A 13806-nucleotide genomic window follows, 5' to 3' on the forward strand; every position below is an offset into this window, starting at 1 on the left:
GTGTGCCTCTGGTGATGCGTTGGGCTGATCGCACCACCCTCTGGAGAGCCCTGTGCGGTTGTGGACGGTGCAGTTGCTGTATCAGGAGGCATGCTCCCTCTGATGTCTCCTGAAGTTCACTATCAGCTCTTTCATTTTGTTGACGTTGACTTGGAGACGTGCGTGGCCACGCAGTCATGGGTGAACATGGAGTACAGGAGGGGGCTGAGCACGCACCCTTGTGGAGCCTCCGTGTTGAGGATCAGCGTAGCAGAGCTGTTGTTGCCTACCTTCACCACCTGGGGTCGGCCCGTCAGGAAGTCCAGGACCCAGTTGCACAGGGTGCAGTTCAGGCCCAGGGCCCTGAGCTTAGTGATGGGCTTGGAAAGCTCTTTGGTGTTGAAGGCTGAGCTGTAGTCCATGAACAGCATTCTTACATACAGTGCATTCGAAAGTATTCATACCTCTTGACTTATTCCACATTTTGTTGTTACAGCCTGAATTCAAAATTGATTAAATAGATTTTTTCCAACCCATCTACACACAACACCCAATAATGACAAAGTGAAAACATATTTGCAAATGTATTGAAAATTAAATACAGAAACATCTAACTTACAAACGTATTCACACCCCTGAGTCAATACATTGTAGAAGCATCTTTGGCAGTGATTACAGCTGTGAGTCTTTCTGGGTACGTCTCTAAGAACAATATTTGCACATCATTCTTTAAACATTCTTTAAGCTCTGTCAAGTTGGTTGTTGAGCATTGTTAGACAGCCATTTTCAAGTCTTACCATAAAGTTTTCAAGACAATTTAAGTCAAAACTGTAACTATTCCACTCAGGAACATTCAATGTTGTCTTGGTATGAAACTCCAGTGTTGTGTTTTAGGTTATTGTCCTGCTGAAAGATGAATTGGCCTCCCAGTGTCTGTTGAAAAGCAGACTGAATCAGGTTTTCCTCTAGGATTTTGCCTTTGCTAAGCTCTATTCTGTTTCTTTTTATCCTAAAAAACTCCCTAGTCCTTGCCGATGACAAGCATACCCATAACATGATGGAAATCAAATCAAATCAAATTTTATTCGTCACATACACATGGTTAGCAGATGTTAATGCGAGTGTAGCGAAATGCTTGTGCTTCTAGTTCCGACAATGCAGTAATAACCAACAAGTAATCTAACTAACAATTCCAAAACTACTGTCTTATACACAGTGTAAGGGGATAAAGAATATGTACATAAGGATATATGAATGAGTGATGGTACAGAGCAGCATAGGAAAGATACAGTAGATGGTATCGAGTACAGTATATACATATGAGATGAGTATGTAAACAAAGTGGCATAGTTAAAGTGGCTAGTGATACATGTATTACATAAGGATGCAGTCGATGATATAGAGTACAGTATATACGTATGCATATGAGATGAATAATGTAGGGTAAGTAACATTATATAAGGTAGCATTGTTTAAAGTGGCTAGTGATATATTTACATCATTTCCCATCAATTCCCATTATTAAAGTGGCTGGAGTTGAGTCAGTGTCAGTGTCAGTGTGTTGGCAGCAGCCACTCAATGTTAGTGGTGGCTGTTTAACAGTCTGATGGCCTTGAGATAGAAGCTGTTTTTCAGTCTCTCGGTCCCAGCTTTGATGCACCTGTACTGACCTCGCCTTCTGGATGATAGCGGGGTGAACAGGCAGTGGCTCGGGTGGTTGATGTCCTTGATGATCTTTATGGCCTTCCTGTAACATCGGGTGGTGTAGGTGTCCTGGAGGGCAGGTAGTTTGCCCCCGGTGATGCGTTGTGCAGACCTCACTACCCTCTGGAGAGCCTTACGGTTGAGGGCGGAGCAGTTGCCGTACCAGGCGGTGATACAGCCCGCCAGGATGCTCTCGATTGTGCATCTGTAGAAGTTTGTGAGTGCTTTTGGTGACAAGCCAAATTTCTTCAGCCTCCTGAGGTTGAAGAGGCGCTGCTGCGCCTTCTTCACGATGCTGTCTGTGTGAGTGGACCAATTCAGTTTGTCTGTGATGTGTATGCCGAGGAACTTAAAACTTGCTACCCTCTCCACTACTGTTCCATCGATGTGGATAGGGGGGTGTTCCCTCTGCTGTTTCCTGAAGTCCACAATCATCTCCTTAGTTTTGTTGACATTGAGTGTGAGGTTATTTTCCTGACACCACACTCCGAGGGCCCTCACCTCCTCCCTGTAGGCCGTCTCGTCGTTGTTGGTAATCAAGCCTACCACTGTTGTGTCGTCCGCAAACTTGATGATTGAGTTGGAGGCGTGCGTGGCCACGCAGTCGTGGGTGAACAGGGAGTACAGGAGAGGGCTCAGAACGCACCCTTGTGGGGCCCCAGTGTTGAGGATCAGCAGGGAGGAGATGTTGTTGCCTACCCTCACCACCTGGGGGCGGTAGGGGTAGCCACCACTATGCTTGCCGGTGGGGGTAGCCACCACTATGCTTGAAAATATTTAAGGTGGTACTCAGTGACGTGTTGGATTTTCCCCAAACATAATGCTTTGTATTCAGGACCAGAAGTTAATTTCTTTGCCACGTTTTTTGCATTTTATTTTGAGGCATATTGCAAACAGGATGCATGTTTTCTTTTCACTCTATCATTTAGGTTAGTATTGTGGAGTATCTACAATGTTGTTGATCCATCCTCAGTTTTCTCCTAGAACAGACATTAAACTCTGTAACTGTTTTAAAGTCTCTATTGGCCTAATGGTGAAATACCTGAGCAATTTCCTTCCTCTCCGGCAACTGAGTTCCGAAGGATACCTGTCCCTTTATAGTGACTGGGTGTATTGATACACCATCCAAAGTGTAATTAATAACTTCACCATGCTCAAAGGGATATTCACTGTCTGCTTTTTTATATTATACCCATCTACCAATAGGTGTCCTTCTTTGTGAGGCATTAGAAAACCTCCCTGGTCTTTGTGGTTGAATCTGTGTTTGAAATTCACTGCTCGACTGAGGGACCTTAAAGATAATTGTATGAGTGGGATACAGAGATGAGGTAGTCATTCAAAAATGATGTTGGACACAGAGTCCATTCAAATTATTATATGACTATATGACAAATGTATTTCAGCTTGCTATAACAAAGGGGTTGAATACTTATTGACTCTAGAAATTATAGCTTTTCATTTTTAATGAATTTGATTCATGATTAGCACTATTATTCCACAGAGCAACTTATTGTGTGACTCCTGAATTGATTTAGGCTTGTCATAACAAAGGGGTTGAATACTTATTGACTCAAGACATTTCAGCGTTTTCATTTTTAAATAATTTGTAAAAGTTTCAAAAAACATAATTCCACTTTGACATTATTGGGTATTGTGTGTAGGACAGTGGCACATAATCTCAATTGAATACATGTTTAATTCTGGCTGTAACAACAAAGTGTGGAAAAAGTCTAGCGGAGTGAATAGTTTCTGTAGGCACTGTATGTATTCTTCTTGGGAGAATGGGAAAGGGCAATGTGTGCAGTGTGATGTCGATTGCGTCTCCATGGTTCCGTTGGGGCGGTATGCAAATTGTAGTGGGTCTAGGGTGTCGGGTAAAGTGGAGGTGATATAAACTAGCCTTAACTAGCCTCTCCAAGCACTTCATGAAGTGAGAGCTACGGTCCGATAGTAATTTAGTTCAGTTACCTTTGCTTTTTTGGGTACAGGAATAATGGTGGACATCTTGAAGCAAGTGGGGACAACAGACTGGGATAGGGAGAGATTGAATATGTCCACCAACACTCCAGCCAGTTTTGACAGAACAGTCTGTAATGTATATAATATACATTTGCATCCGTTCTTATAGTATTTATTGTCTGTAATAGTCTTGTCTTTGTATGCTTGATAATTTTAATTGTACACAAAAGCACAAACTACATTTCCCCATGGGAGTTAATAAAGGCAGAGGTGGGGTTAATTATACAGAGGTGCACTTCGTACCATGTTAGTATTAAGCTTTCACAACCAGCCTTCATTTAGGCTTTCTGACTCAAGCCCCCCCCACTTGCCCCCCCCAACCAGGCTTTCAAGGAGAGGAGAGCTCTGTACTTTCTCTGCTTCTGTTCAGTACTGTTGGGTATCTGCCGTGATTTTAAATAAATGTGTGTGGGGAAAAAATTGCTCTCTTTTTGTTCTTAGGTCCCCTGGCACCACATGCAGCGGTATTAGAATTCAGTTCCCTCTTCCCACTGCGGGCGGACAGACATTTCTGCATCAGCCACCTCCTCCTCCAGATACACCTCCATGCTGCGTCCCAAATGGCAAATATAGTACACTACTTTTCACCAGGGCCCATCTAGGCTCTGGCCCACAGGGCTCTGGTCAAAAGTAGTGCACTATATAGGGAATAGGGTGCGATTTGTAATGCAGCCCCAGACATACTTCTGAGGCCCATCCCTCCCCTCCCTTGCCCACACACACACTCAGCCCCAAATTAGATTACCACTTCCCATCCTCAGCACTCAGGTCCTCCATCAAATGTATCAATAAAGCTATCCTACAGTGCTCTTCATATAATACATGACCTCTTAGCTGGAGCAGGCTTACTGGCTTAATGCAAATAGTCTTGGTAGCCATTTGATTAGATGTTAAGGAGTCTTATGGCTTGGGGGTAGAAGCTGTTTAGAAGCCTCTTGGACCTAGACTAGGTGCTCCGGTACTGCTTGCCATGCTGTAGCAGAGAACAGTCTATGACTAGGGTGGCTGGAGTCTTTGACAATTTTTAGGGCCTTCCTCTGACACCGAGTGGTGTAGAGGTACCGGATGGCAGGAATCTTGGCCCCAGTAGTGTACTGGGCCGTTCGCACTACCCTCTGTAGTGCCTTGCAGTCGGAGGCCAGGCAGTTGCCATAGCAGGCAGGGATGCAACCAGTATGGATGCTCTCGATGGTGCAGCTGTAAAACCTTTTGAGGATCTGAGGACCCGTGCCAAATCTTTTCAGTCTCCTGAGGGGAAATAGGTTTTGTCGTGCCCTCTTCACCACTGTCTTGGTGTTCTTGGACCATGTTAGTTTGTTGGTGATGTGGACACCAAGGAACTTGAAGCTCTCAACCTGCTCCACTGCAGCCCCATCGATGAGAATGGGGGAATGCTCTGTCCTCTTTTTCGTGTAGTCCACAATCATCTCCATTGTCTTGATCACATTAAGGGAGAGGTTGTTGTCCTGGCACCACATGGCCAGGTCTCTTGACCTCCTCTCTATAGGCTGTCTCGTTGTTGTTGGTGATCAGGCCTACCACTGTTGTGTCATCTGCAAACTTAATGATGGTGTTGTCATGAGTGAACAGGTCAGTACAGGAGGGGACTGAGCACGCACCCCTGAGGGGCCTATGTGTTGAGGATCAGCGTGGCAGATGTGTTGTTACCAACCCTTACCACCTGGGGGCGGCCCGTCAGGAAGTCCATGATCCAGTTGCAGAGGGAGGTGTTTAGTCCCAGGGTCATGAGCTTATTGATGAGCTTTGAGGGCACTATGGTGTTGAACGCCGAGCTGTAGTCAATGAATAGCATTGGACATGTATTTAACCCCTGGATCATGGTCTGGGGTCATGTACTGTATTTAACCCCTGGATCATGGTCTGGTGTCATGTATTTAACCCCTGGATCATGGTCTGGTGTCATGTACTGTATTTAACCCCTGGATCATGGTCTGGTGTCATGTACTGTATTTAACCCCTGGATCATGGTCTGGTGTCATGTATTTAACCTCTGGATCATGGTCTGGTGTCATGTATTTAACCCCTGGATCATGGTCTGGCGTCATGTACTGTATTTAACCCCTGGATCATGGTCTGGTGTCATGTATTTAACCTCTGGATCATGGTCTGGTGTCATGTATTTAACCTCTGGATCATGGTCTGGTGTCATGTATTTAACCTCTGGATCATGGTCTGGCGTCATGTATTTAACCCCTGGATCATGGTCTGGCGTCATGTATTTAACCCCTGGATCATGGTCTGGCGTCATGTATTTAACCCCTGGATCATGGTCTGGCGTCATGTATTTAACCCCTGGATCATGGTCTGGCGTCATGTACTGTATTTAACCCCTGGATCATGGTCTGGTGTCATGTACTGTATTTAACCTCTGGATCATGGTCTGGTGTCATGTACTGTATTTAACCCCTGGATCATGGTCTGGTGTCATGTACTGTATTTAACCCCTGGATCATGGTCTGGTGTCATGTATTTAACCTCTGGATCATGGTCTGGCGTCATGTATTTAACCCCTGGATCATGGTCTGGCGTCATGTACTGTATTTAACCTCTGGATCATGGTCTGGTGTCATGTATTTAACCTCTGGATCATGGTCTGGTGTCACATACTGTATTTAACCCCTGGATCATGGTCTGGTGTCATGTATTTAACCCCTGGATCATGGTCTGGTGTCATGTATTTAACCCCTGAATCATGGTCTGGTGTCTTGTACTGTATTTAACCCCTGGATCATGGTCTGGTGTCATGTATTTAACCCCTGGATCATGGTCTGGTGTCATGTATTTAACCCCTGGATCATGGTCTGGTGTCTTGTACTGTATTTAACCCCTGGATCATGGTCTGGTGTCATGTACTGTATTTAACCCCTGGATCATGGTCTGGTGTCATGTATTTAACCCCTGGATCATGGTCTGGTGTCTTGTACTGTATTTAACCCCTGGATCATGGTCTGGTGTCATGTACTGTATTTAACCCCTGGATCATGGTCTGGCGTCATGTATTTAACCCCTGGATCATGGTCTGGTGTCATGTATTTAACCCCTGGATCATGGTCTGGTGTCATGTATTTAACCCCTGGATCATGGTCTGGTGTCATGTATTTAACCCCTGGATCATGGTCTGGTGTCATGTATTTAACCCCTGGATCATGGTCTGGTGTCATATACTGTATTTAACCCCTGGATCATGGTCTGGTGTCATGTACTGTATTTAACCCCTGGATCATGGTCTGGCGTCATGTATTTAACCCCTGGATCATGGTCTGGTGTCATGTATTTAACCCCTGGATCATGGTCTGGTGTCTTGTACTGTATTTAACCCCTGGATCATGGTCTGGTGTCATGTACTGTATTTAACCCCTGGATCATGGTCTGGTGTCATGTATTTAACCCCTGGATCATGGTCTGGTGTCATGTATTTAACCCCTGAATCATGGTCTGGTGTCTTGTACTGTATTTAACCCCTGGATCATGGTCTGGTGTCATGTATTTAACCCCTGGATCATGGTCTGGTGTCATGTATTTAACCCCTGGATCATGGTCTGGTGTCTTGTACTGTATTTAACCCCTGGATCATGGTCTGGTGTCATGTACTGTATTTAACCCCTGGATCATGGTCTGGCGTCATGTATTTAACCCCTGGATCATGGTCTGGTGTCATGTATTTAACCCCTGGATCATGGTCTGGTGTCATGTATTTAACCCCTGGATCATGGTCTGGTGTCATATACTGTATTTAACCCCTGGATCATGGTCTGGTGTCATATACTGTATTTAACCCCTGGATCATGGTCTGGTGTCATGTATTTAACCCCTGGATCATGGTCTGGTGTCATGTACTGTATTTAACCCCTGGATCATGGTCTGGTGTCATGTATTGGTCTGGTGTCATGTATTTAACCCCTGGATCATGGTCTGGTGTCATGTATTTAACCTCTGGATCATGGTCTGGTGTCATGTATTTAACCCCTGGATCATGGTCTGGTGTCATGTATTTAACCTCTGGATCATGGTCTGGTGTCATGCATTTAACCCCTGGATCATGGTCTGGTGTCTTGTACTGTATTTAACCCCTGGATCATGGTCTGGTGTCATGTATTGGTCTGGTGTCATGTATTTAACCCCTGGATCATGGTCTGGTGTCATGTATTGGTCTGGTGTCATGTATTTAACCCCTGGATCATGGTCTGGTGTCATGTATTGGTCTGGTGTCATGTATTTAACCCCTGGATCATGGTCTGGTGTCATGTATTTAACCCCTGGATCATGGTCTGGTGTCATGTATTGGTCTGGTGTCATGTATTTAACCCCTGGATCATGGTCTGGTGTCATGTATTTAACCCCTGGATCATGGTCTGGTGTCATGTATTGGTCTGGTGTCATGTATTTAACCCCTGGATCATGGTCTGGTGTCATGTATTTAACCCCTGGATCATGGTCTGGTGTCATGTATTTAACCCCTGGATCATGGTCTGGTGTCATGTATTTAACCCCTGGATCATGGTCTGGTGTCATGTATTGGTCTGGTGTCATGTATTGGTCTGGTGTCATGTATTTAACCCCTGGATCATGGTCTGGTGTCATGTATTTAACCCCTGGATCATGGTCTGGTGTCATGTATTTAACCCCTGGATCATGGTCTGGTGTCATGTATTTAACCCCTGGATCATGGTCTGGTGTCATGTATTTAACCCCTGGATCATGGTCTGGTGTCATGTATTTAACCCCTGGATCATGGTCTGGTGTCATGTATTGGTCTGGTGTCATGTATTGGTCTGGTGTCATGTATTTAACCCCTGGATCATGGTCTGGTGTCTTGTACTGTATTTAACCCCTGGATCATGGTCTGGTGTCATGTATTGGTCTGGTGTCATGTATTTAACCCCTGGATCATGGTCTGGTGTCATGTATTGGTCTGGTGTCATGTATTGGTCTGGTGTCATGTATTGGTCTGGTGTCATGTATTGGTCTGGTGTCATGTATTGGTCTGGTGTCATGTATTGGTCTGGTGTCATGTATTGGTCTGGTGTCATGTATTGGTCTGGTGTCATGTATTGGTCTGGTGTCATGTATTGGTCTGGTGTCATGTATTGGTCTGGTGTCATGTATTGGTCTGGTGTCATGTATTGGTCTGGTGTCATGTATTGGTCTGGTGTCATGTATTGGTCTGGTGTCATGTATTGGTCTGGTGTCATGTATTGGTCTGGTGTCATGTATTTAACCCCTGGATCATGGTCTGGTGTCATGTATTGGTCTGGTGTCATGTATTGGTCTGGTGTCATGTATTGGTCTGGTGTCATGTATTGGTCTGGTGTCATGTATTGGTCTGGTGTCATGTATTGGTCTGGTGTCATGTATTGGTCTGGTGTCATGTATTGGTCTGGTGTCATGTATTGGTCTGGTGTCATGTATTGGTCTGGTGTCATGTATTGGTCTGGTGTCATGTATTTAACCCTGGATCATGGTCTGGTGTCATGTATTGGTCTGGTGTCATGTATTGGTCTGGTGTCATGTATTGGTCTGGTGTCATGTATTGGTCTGGTGTCATGTATTGGTCTGGTGTCATGTATTGGTCTGGTGTCATGTATTGGTCTGGTGTCATGTATTGGTCTGGTGTCATGTATTGGTCTGGTGTCATGTATTGGTCTGGTGTCATGTATTTATGGTCTGGTGTCATGTATGGTCTGGTGTCATGTATTGGTCTGGTGTCATGTATTGGTCTGGTGTCATGTATTGGTCTGGTGTCATGTATTGGTCTGGTGTCATGTATTGGTCTGGTGTCATGTATTGGTCTGGTGTCATGTATTGGTCTGGTGTCATGTATTGGTCTGGTGTCATGTATTGTCTGGTGTCTGGTGTCATGTATTGGTCTGGTGTCATGTATTTAACCCCTGGATCATGGTCTGGTGTCATGTATTGGTCTGGTGTCATGTATTGGTCTGGTGTCATGTATTGGTCTGGTGTCATGTATTTAACCTCTATTGGTCTGGTGTCATGTATTGGTCTGGTGTCATGTATTGGTCTGGTGTCATGTATTGGTCTGGTGTCATGTATTGGTCTGGTGTCATGTATTGGTCTGGTGTCATGTATTGGTCTGGTGTCATGTATTGGTCTGGTGTCATGTATTGGTCTGGTGTCATCTATTGGTCTGGTGTCATGTATTGGTCTGGTGTCATGTATTGGTCTGGTGTCATGTATTGGTCTGGTGTAGGGTGAATACCAAGACGGAGGACAATGAAATCTAAATAATAGATCAAAACGCTGTGCAGTAAATAACCAGAAAATAAACTGTGTAATAAGCTGTGTAAATCAAATGTCCCCCATGGAGTACTCTGCTACCTAAATGGCAACCGTTGCTATTCCCTACATAGTAAACATAGAGCTCTGGTCCAAGGTACTGCACTTTATATGGCACAATCGGGTCCAACTGGGTGATACCTGTAATCCCACAACCAACCCTTCCTGTTTCCAATAATTAACATTAAGCATGTCCAACCCTTCACATTTCCAACTGACCTTAAGCATGTCCAACCCTTCACATTTCCAATTGACATTAAGCATGTCCAACCTTTCACATTTCCAACTGACCTTAAGCCTGTCCAACCCTTCACATTTCCAACTGACCTTAAGCATGTCCAACCCTTCACATTTCCAATTGACATTAAGCATGTCCAACCTTTCACATTTCCAACTGACCTTAAGCATGTCCAACCTTTCACATTTCCAACTGACCTTAAGCCTGTCCAACCCTTCACATTTCCAACTGACCTTAAGCATGTCCAACCCTTCACATTTCCAATTGACATTAAGCATGTCCAACCCTTCACATTTCCAACTAACATTAAGCCTGTCCAACCCTTTCCATTTCCAACTAACATTAAGCATGTCCAACCCTTTCCATTTCCAACTAACATTAAGCCTGTCCAACCATTCACATTTCCAATTGATATCAAGCCTGTCCAACCTTTCCCATTTCCAATTGACATTAAGCCTGTCCACATTAATTTACTGTACATCTCATCTCCAGGGGCCAAGCAAGCAGAGACACAGCGGGGGCAAAGTGGCCGACACTCTCCAATTAAATGCCTCCAGTTGTTTTAGAAGTTGCTAAGAGATTGTCCTTGATCCTTACAAACCCTTCCATCTCATCTAATTTGTCTCCCAAGACATTGTTACTAATAGCAAGGAGAATGCATTCAGGAGAGCAAGCCGATTTGTTATGCCCTCTTTACACCATCCCAGTGCATGTTTTTGTTTGCTGCTACACTGCTCTAATTCCAGTGGGAATGTGATTCTCTGACTAGGAGTGAAAACAATTAACCTGAAGAGCACTTCGCCACTCTGACATGACACTAAAACATTGTGGTTGAGATTCAGACACGAGAGAGGCATCAATTTACATACTGAATCATTTGGAATGCCAGGGAGCAACAGGCTCCGTCAGTGCAGTGTGACCATGCACCAATCAGCTACACAGTCCAACACACAGTCACAATCCACTCTACTGCAGCTAGACGGCCATGGGGGATTCTGTCCTGCCTCAGGCTTGTATCACTTTAGTTACACTCTTATCACTATAAATCAGTAAAAAAAGATATCCTTCTTCCCCCTTATGACAGCATATTGTACCTTAATATCTGCTGGTACTACTTGATACTAAAGAATTTGATGTTAGACAATTTTGTCTTAGCATTTATTTCATTGAAGTGAGAACGATTGGGACCATTTCACTCACTGACCATGGTTAAACATTCAGAGATTAAATGATATAATGCCCTCCGCTAATGTATATGGTGCCATAACTTTATCACAGAGTGACTTTCCCTGCAGTCACGTGGGTCATACTTGGGCACGGATGTAAAATTCCCTCAAAATATGCCATTAGTGCCCATTCAAATTAGCCCCAAGGTTGCGTTGTTAAATCTTGTTCATTTTCTTAAATTAAATACCATGACTGTTTACTCATTAGCTGGCAATGTTGTTCGAAATGTCCGATACAACATACTGTGGTGATATCATTATCAACCTACTGCATACGCCTTAGAAATATACATTTTAATGTACTGGATGTGCTATTAGCATGCTAATACTCATTATGGCAGACTGGTAGAATAGATCATATAGCTAGCAATCACAAGCATTCACTGGTTGAAGTTGAAGTAACTTTGGAGTGTAATGCAGTTGACTAGTGACTATGATATGAATATAGTGAATATCATTCACAACATTTGGACAGGAGCTAAAATCCAGTTATAATAGAAAAGAATGATGTGTGTCGTTATTGCTTGAATTCAGGCTTGGCTGAACTGCTTTTGATGGGGAAAGATTACTTCTGCACCCCGCTTTCCAGGATTTGAGTTGAAAACGTAACTTTCCCTTGTGGACCTATGTGGGGCACCCTATTCCACATAGTACAATACTTCCAGATAGACCATAAGGCTCTGGTTAAAGCTAATGCGCTATAATAGGTGCACTATAAAGAATACGGTTCTATTTGGGTTGTCTAATCCATACATACTTTGAGCGCATAACAGCTCAAAACCTGTGTAACCATGGAAAAGGTTTTCTAATTCAAGATACATGTTCAAGGTCTTAGTGGCTATAACAAAGGTTGGATTAAATTGCTGGCTCAGGGCACTGTCTGACTATATTATTTTAATTGGATGGTTAGTTAGAAGCAACAGATAGATGGTTAGTTAGAGGCAACAGATAAAGCTCCTATGTTTCCACCAAAGCCCTACACTGGCACAAATAAATGGCTAAAACATGGTTGAGGGATACTGAGAAAGTTGGAGAATGTGAGCCAGAGGGCTGAAGTAGAAAAGTGTGTGGGCTTATGCATGTGATACTGTAGCTAGCTGTAAGAGTCAACTCTACGTGCTTTTGTATTGTTGAGAAGGGCTTGTAATGGGGAGAAAGAAGAGTGGAAGACTCCATCCTAAATGGCACACTACATTTGACCAGAGCCCTATAGAGTCCTCTTTTGGCATCATTAGGCAGCTTTTCAGGAGATGTTATGTTCTGAGGGCCATGACAGTCTGGCTCATATTTATGCCATTCCCTGTAACACTGAGGAGTAGCTTTCTATGGAGCATCTAGGAGATGATCTCCTCTCCTCTGTCACTTCTGTCAATCAGCTCCCCTCCTCTTCTTTCTCAGCAGGGGGATGTGGTGTGCTCAAACTAGGTGTGATGGATATGCAAGGCCTACAGGTGATTCATGTTAGATCAGTCATCCTTCAACAGAGCAGTACTGCCCTGTTTCACCATTGCTTTGTTTCCGTGTTGAATGAACAGCATTATCTGAGTTTCTGTTGAGGAGCCTGAGTTACAGCCTTCATTTAAATGTAAAGATTCATAGGAAGAACCTATGGAAATGAATCTTCTTATGATGTGATCAAGGTCAGCCATCTTGGTCAGGGAGTTGGTCAACCATGGTTTTCCAGTGCTATGATAAGATATTGTGTAAAATAAGGAATTTGAATAATTTATCTGCACTGTATGTTTGTTAGCCAGAATGTTTAAGAGGAATGATTCCATAAACGTTTCAAATTAACTGCCAATATGCTAGCCTGGGTACCAGTCTCTTTAGCTAATCTACTCCATGTCATGTGCCAAAGAGCCTTTGGCAATGACAAGGAGTGGCAAGGAGTGGAACGTTAGCTAAAAAGACAGGTACTCAGACTACCAATATGCCAACATTCCATTCAAACAATGCAGTCAATCCACAGCCATGCTCTGACTGAAATCAGTTGATGATATGACTTAGACAAGTTGTAAATGCAACAATATGTATCAAATAATAGCACTCACAGCTTTACAAGAAAACTAAAATGGAGACATTTATGATCTGTTTACATATATTTTAGAGGCTATTTATATAGAAAATGTGTATAAATCCAGTATAAACGGTATTTATAATGATATGACAATATTTTATGTTGACAATAATTATATTGTCCGAGAGTAGGTAGCCTAGTCAGGGAGTAGGTAGCGGCAGATAGGCTAGTGGTTAGAGCGTTAGGCCACTACCCGAAAGGTTTCTGGCTCAAATCCCCGAGCTGACAAGGTAAAAGTCTGTCATTCT

At 43.7% G+C, this 13806-nt stretch overlaps 1 protein-coding gene across 1 annotated transcript in view; it reads right to left on the bottom strand.

The window, feature by feature from the left end:
* Window positions 1-13806, bottom strand: part of gpc3 (glypican 3) — a 566197-nt gene that overhangs the window by 550889 nt on the left and 1502 nt on the right. The gene's annotated exons all lie outside the window — the stretch shown is intronic.

The sequence above is a fragment of the Oncorhynchus nerka genome, linkage group LG5 (assembly GCF_034236695.1).
Source record: "Oncorhynchus nerka isolate Pitt River linkage group LG5, Oner_Uvic_2.0, whole genome shotgun sequence".
In the NCBI taxonomy this organism is placed as follows: domain Eukaryota; kingdom Metazoa; phylum Chordata; class Actinopteri; order Salmoniformes; family Salmonidae; genus Oncorhynchus; species Oncorhynchus nerka.